Source organism: Ananas comosus, unplaced genomic scaffold (assembly GCF_001540865.1).
Source record: "Ananas comosus cultivar F153 unplaced genomic scaffold, ASM154086v1, whole genome shotgun sequence".
Lineage (NCBI taxonomy): Eukaryota > Viridiplantae > Streptophyta > Magnoliopsida > Poales > Bromeliaceae > Ananas > Ananas comosus.
The window spans coordinates 98,401-105,370 of record NW_017893318.1 but is presented as its reverse complement, the minus strand read 5'-3'; the positions used below and the strand labels follow the sequence as shown (position 1 = coordinate 105,370).

The following is a 6,970-nucleotide window of genomic DNA, read 5'->3' as shown; positions in this document are numbered from 1 at the left end:
GTTTAGACAGACCTAGGAGACCCTAGGATAGCAAACCATAGGAGATTAAGACTCGTGAGAGACGAGGACTTATTTCTTTTGGCGAAAGGTTAATCGATTGGGTTGTGTCATAACCTCTAAGACGGATATTAGAGGTAGACTCAAGGTAGGGTTTATTCTCGACCCAGTGTGTTTATGTTGGGCGCGCACAACATAAAGCCGAGAGACGAGAATAGACGTCCTTGCTTGACTTTCGCCTGATTGGCTTTTGAGCCGTGTTAAGGGTCACGTGTTCGACCCGAATCGGTCGAGAACTAATCGGGTTGTCTTGTTTCAGGAAGCGATGGCACCGCGTAGGCGATCTTCATCCAGATCGGCACGGGAGGGGGCAAGTGGTGTCCCTGAGCAAGTTGATGCGAGCGGAGACTCGGAGCTTCGCGATCAATTGGCCACACTCATTGGAGTGATGCGGCAACAAGCTGATGTGGTGCAACGGCAGCAGGAGGCTGCTATGCGCCAAGAGGGGCGAATGGAACGACTCCAAGAGACTGTGGATCGGCTGATAGCAGCACCAGCTGCGGCTGGTCGAGGACAGCCAGGAGTTGCGGCGGAGATGTTTCCGTCGGGGTCGTGCGACCCGACCTTGTTAGCCCAGAGGTTGCGGCGGAAAGGGAGCGAGCTTTGGCGGCCCTCATGACTTTCAAGAAGTTCGATCCGCCTACCTTTGATGGAGAACATACGGATCCGTGGGTCGTTGAGATGTGGATCGATTCCATGGAAACCCTCTTCGAGGATCTGTACACGTTGGAGCGAGACAAGGTAAACTTAGCCGCGCATTACCTCAAACAGTCGGCAAAGGTGTGGTGGAAAGGCGTCAAGCGAGATCGACCGCCTAGTCTCCCTCCTATGACATGGGAAGAGTTTCGGGGAATGATATTCTCTACTTATTTCCCCGATAGTGAAAAGCGAAAGCTCAAGGAAAGGTTCCTTAAGCTGCGACAAGGAAGTCACACGGTTAGGCAATACGAGCGGGAATTTTCCCGTATCGTGCATTGTGTCCCGAATGTGGTGCGGGATGACGAGGACAAGGCTGACTGCTTTGTGCGGGGGCTTCGGCCGGACTTGTACCTGGCAGTGCAGGTACTTAAGTTGCAGACTTTCGCTGAAGTCCTGAATCGGGCCTTGTGGATAGAACAAGGCAATGCATTCCTGCGGGAGAAGCGCGAGGAGCATTACAAGGAGAGGGGGAAAGGACGGCCAGTGAACGAACACGATGGTCAGTCGAGTTCCCAGCAGACCTCAGTAAGGATGCGCTCTCGATCTAGAGCTCCGGGGACGTATCACATTCGGTCCTCGGCGAGATGTGTAATTTGTGGAGGCCCTCATTTTCCACAGCAGTGTGAGCAGCGCGAGGGCAAATGCTTCAAGTGTGGGCTGCCGGGCCATGCGCGTGACGAGTGTCCGCAGGGTGATAACCGGGCCCTGACACTCGCGACGGCCTATTCTTCTCTGGGACAGCCGGCGGGTGTGCCACCTGCGGCATGGTCGGGGGAGCGGCCGTTGAGAATGATGCAACCAGAGGGTTCGCGACGAGCGCCGGGTGGCCATGGATAAGCGACCCGAGGTGCGGGGCCTGCCGTGCTGACGACGTCATGATAGGTATGAGCTATTGAGCAAGCATATTTTTGCATGATTTCAAGTTAGGGCATAGCATGCATTCATCATTGGTCAGATGCTACTATTTTTACATTGTATAGTAGGGACCGAGTGGTCGGGTCAGTAGGTACCGGAGCATGCTAGCAGGATGAGAGTGTAGCGCCTGCTAGAACAGGTAGAAGGCCAAGTGGTACTAGCAAATGGCTAGTGATGATTTTGAACGGGGAACGAGGCTCGTAATGGAAATTAAGATTGTGAGTGAACTCTCGATGCAATAGATTAGAGATTGCGAGAGTTGAGCCTTGACGTTTGGGACACCCGAATATCTCAAGAGTACTTCGGATGTGGATTCGATAGATCGAACGGGGTAATGAACCACCGTTGCGGAATTGGTCGATTAGTGCCGAGTTTGGCCTGTGGGCCTAGTAGTACCTCGAATTGAGGTGGACGAGTTATGCTCTTGTGGCCGGCATGCATAGGCTAAGTTGCTTGATGCGAGATTTCGTGTGAGACGCTATAGAGACGTAGAGCGCTCAAGTATAGTTACTCGTGAGGTGCGGCTTCGATTCAGCCGGTCGAGTGAATTGGCAGTAGCACTTTAGCAGGGCTAAGTGTGAAACGAGCCACGGATCACTCGTGAGGGCTGGTGGTTCGCACTAGGTGCCTAAGAGCCGCTAGAGTTGATAGCTCTGTGGAGCATGTCGTGTAGGACGACGTTGGCAGGTAGTACTTGGGGACGACCCGTGCCTGGACCACTTGTGGACTGTGGAGCCTGGGCCTATTGGGCAGGCACAGTCAGCTGTGAGAGACAGCGGCCCGGTACCTAACGGTAGGGCGAGAGAGTTTTGGTCGAGACGGTAGTCCAAGCATAGACCCGAGTGCGCGAAATGCCGCGTGTTGAATAGTGGGATCGATAATACACTGAGTGCGTAGTGACCCAACCCAAGGATTGGAGATGGATTGAGGCCTTGATAGCTCCTGGTTGGAGTGTGTGCGAGTTCTCCAATGAGAAGGTCGCCCAATGATGATTGGGTCTACGCTTGTGAGCGAGAGACGCTAGGCGTTGTTGAGACGAGCTAGGTGATTGACCTACGCAGGATTGGTGGCCTTAGTCCGCCTGAGGAAACCGATGGTCGGTATAGCCGAAAACTCTAATAGTGAGTTGGGCTTAGGTTCACGAACGGAGGATTCGTGTGGTGGTTGAACGTGGCCTAAAATGTCAAGGGATAGAGAGAAAGTAAAGTGGTCTCCAGGAGACACTTGAATAATAGATAACCACGTGAAGAGTTGGTGTTGAGAATGATGCTTTCAAGAGGATTGAGAATCCAAGGTGCACGAGAGGATGCCATCTCCTGATAGATGGAAATGAGATGGTACAGATAAGATGATAAGGTGGTATCGGGCTCCTAAATAGCCAACGTGGTGAAGTGCCACCGAGTGGGTACTTAAGCAATTCGAGAAAGTCTACCCGTGCATATAGAAATGGGGTGGTGAATCATTTATTGAAGTGATGCGATCTTGCTGGATCCACACCGCCGGGATGAAAGGGTAGCCCTGATCTCGAACGTTGGTGATGTTCGCCAGAACCGCGAGGGAATAGGTCCTTCTTCAGCCGAGTGGCTAGTGAAGATAGTGTGTGTATGGGGTCTTGAATATTGACCCACACCGCCAATGAGGTTTGTAAAGCGGTAATACACTTTCGATGTTACAAGAGGAAATGTGAATAAACGTGGTCTCACATTCTTCGTAGTGGGCCTTTAAATGAGTTCGATGAGAATAAAGGCCACTCCGAAGTACAAAAGTGCATTGGAACCCTCGAGTACTCGATGAGTGGATCGAGGAATAAAGAGGGTAGGAATGAGTGAGTTTCGAGGACGAAACTCTTTTAAGGAGGGGAGAATGTAACAATGTGAACTCTCGAAATCCGAGGGTTGCACCTCGTCTAGAATCGACTAAGGGTCGAATGGATAAGCTTTGAAAAAGCTAAGGATGCACGAAATCCGAGCAGTGCATTGGAATGGAGTCCGCGAGAGCAAGTAATGCAATCAGCATTTTTGGGGCTGAAGTTGCTCTCGGGGACCGGTCTCTGGAGGTGAGAGACCGGTCCCATCAGCTGAAGGCTGTGGGGTTGCTGATGCAACCGGTCCCTGGCAGAGGAGGGACAGGTCCCAGCCTGCGACAGCAATGAAGAGAGCCGAAAATCGGCTAAGTCCCAAGAGTTTAGCTCTCGGGAACCGGTCTCTCTGAGAGGAACCAGTCTCCCGAGGACCGGTCTCTCAGGGAGGGACCGGTTCCCGAACGCGTGTCCGCGGGGGGAGGCCCCGGGGACCGGTCCCTGGTCGGGGAGACCGGTCCCTCCGCGCGGAGAACGCCCAGTAAGGGCTGTGTAAGAGACGAAAAGTTGAGGGGCATCTTAGCATTTTGTTACAAAATGAGAGAGGGTATTTGTAATACACTGAATTTTTTTTTTTTTTTGCAAATTGCGAAATTCGAGTGTGAGGAATGATGTGTGGAACTATTCTACATGTTCTAAAAGGTTAGAACAAGTTTTTGGATAAGTTAGAGGATGATTGGAATGCTAAAAGTGAGAAAGTGCATTGAACTGGTGAAAATCAGCATTTTCTGCTTGCTGTACCGGTACAGCCATCACCTTGTACCGGTACAAGCTGGCAGATTCGTGGCAGCAAGGCTAGTTTGGTAATTTCACACTTGATCCCTACCTATTTGATCCCAGCACGACTCTGGGACTTCAGTGGAGTGTGCAAGAGCTCTGAGAAAGCTTCTTTTCCCTTCCTCTCTCTCTCTCTCTAGGGTTTTTCTCTCTCTACGTCGACTTCGCCGATTTCGCTCGTTTTCGTCGCCGCGTGCGTTCTTCGCTGTTTGCGAGCGTCGCAGGGCCTACGTGGACGTGTGAGGGAGTATTTTGGAGAGTTTTTCGCAGCTCTGAACCAGCAGGTCACTGGTTGGAAGCTTGAGAAGGTAATCGACTCACTTTCGCCGTTATCGACGTTCTATTCGTCGATTTGAGTAATGATTTCGGGTTTTTGCTTCTTGCTATGCTAGGCTGAGATTTCAGCAATTAAAGATGAGTTAATTAGCTGTGAATTAACCTTCTTAGACCAGGGATAAACTACTTTGAAGCTTAATTGGAAGATTTAGCCATTTATGAAGCTAAAATCGGAACTAAATGCACTTAGTTGCGCGAATTGACGCAAATTGGGGATTTTTCTTCGCAGCAGGTATTCGAGCTTCGCTGAGCCGAACTTGTACTCTTAGAAGCTGATTTGGAAGCTGCTCTAATCAAGGGTAAGCAGGAAATTCCGTTAGAAAGTCAATTTCGCAAGAATTGAACTATATAAGCTCATTTACAAGTATTTTGACGTCGTTTCGGTATTGTTCGCAGCGAGATCGCAATCGAGCCTTGGATTGTCTTCGACTGCCTTGTGAGGACTCTTGGAGGTTACACTTGAGGTATTCCACTAGCCCAAAACAGGGATTTACGGGATTACTTTGTACGAAGTGTAATTAGGCCGAAATTGGATATTCCGGTCGTAATTTTGACGCGGTATTGATGTTTGTGTTCAGCAGGATTGAGACCTAGTGGAGCTGATCTTTGGAACTTCTTGTGACTATTGGAGCTTAGTACTAGGTGGGTTTGACCTAACCAGAGCAAGTGAAGCTCCCCTATATTCTATATGTATTATAGACGTGGTTTAATTATATGCCTATGTGATTGTTAAAGGTCTTGGAATTCGTTATCATGACGTTTATCATATGTGAAATGAGTGTTCATGCATAAAAGTACTCATGCATTAAAGTATTCTTATTTAGTTCAGTAGAACAATCAGGTGATCAGTTTATTATGTTTCTATGATATAGAGAGCATATATGCATGATATTTATATTCAATACAGTTGAATAACTGATGAACAAGTGTAGGATGCACTTTAAAGTAGAGAACTATGACATTCTCCTGACTCTAACATAGAGAACTATGACATGCTCATGACTATGTTGTTAGTGCTATACTAGTGGATACTAGCTTTTGTTACTATTTGTGTATTGAAATTCCGATCAGAGGATCGAGAGTAAGAACTTTACAAATGAAAATATGAAAATTGGGACATGTGGCTAATGGACTTTGCTTGCTTGCCATCGTGCTCATTCGCACACGCTTGTGAGGGTAGCTCCCTACAAGCCGGCACTCCGGAGTTGGCCTACGCGACAGTTGCTCGCCCGTGCGGGATTGGGTGGCGAAGTGGATTGCCGTGGGGAGGGTATACTACCACGGGGCCATTAGGCGCGGCGCAAGCTGGACTACCTTGAGTAGGTCCTAGTGAATGAAAAGGAAAGTGATAATGATAATGATAGTAATGAATGAGCATCCGTTATAGTGTACAGTAGTACTTACACTTCTGTGATTATGTTTATGTTCATGTTTATAGTAGTTGTGATACTTCTATTATTCAGTTGATTCATTACTGCAGAAATCATGTTTACATGTTGAATACATGCCTGTTACCGGTTAACACTGCATATTTCTATATCATGCACTTATTGCTTTTACTTACTTTCAATACATCATGAGCCTAGTGGTGTAATTCGCCGAGGCTGGCGGCTTACCCACTGGGAACTATTGTTAATAGTTCTCACGCCCTTTTGGTGGTTGTTTTTACAGAGCCATCTGCAGGAGAGGCTAGGGATCGTGGCAAGGGAGTCGCGTCTAGCTAGACTTTGCTAGGAGCGTGCTAGTCGATCACCTTGCTACTCGGGCTACGGCCGAGGGTGATGTCCATTGTATAGAGTGACTACCTGTGTACAGATGTTTTTGTGTACCCTGTGTTGTATATGAGTTGATGATCCAGTTGTTATAGTTCTTCTTCTTCTCCTTTTGCTGGGATTTTGGATTGTATACTCCTTGTTTTTTTTTCTGATACTATATATCGACTTGTACTTTGCTCTGATATCAGGATAGGATTTTCTTTGTTTTACTTCTTATCGATTTGCTTTCTTCGTAGACGCCTTATATACTGCAGGTGTATGGCGGGTCTGTGCACGTGCCGGATATGCTTCCGCTGGTACCCGGGCGTGACAGTATTAGAGAGAGACCTTTTCCTCTCTCTCTCATTCCCTCAGCCTCTCTCTCTCTCTCTCTCTCTCTCTGATCGTGCGAAGAAAGAAAAGACGGAAAAGAGAAAGAAGAAAAGAGAGAAAGGAAAAGAGAAGAAGAAAAGAAGAAGGAAAAGGAGAAGATGATGAGGACCAAGTAGAAGATCCTCTCCATCATCTTCATCTTCATCGTCATCTTCTTCTCATTTTGGAGCTCTCTCAAGAG

General features: G+C 48.3%; 1 long non-coding RNA gene across 1 annotated transcript; it reads left to right on the top strand.

The window, feature by feature from the left end:
* Positions 1–4,874: 4,874 nt before the first annotated feature.
* LOC109705539 lies at positions 4,875–6,352 on the top strand. The gene is made up of 4 exons (XR_002214780.1): positions 4,875–4,941; positions 5,039–5,106; positions 5,221–5,284; positions 6,314–6,352. It is a non-coding gene; the product is annotated as an uncharacterized LOC109705539 (long non-coding RNA).
* The last annotated feature ends 618 nt before the right edge of the window (positions 6,353–6,970 follow it).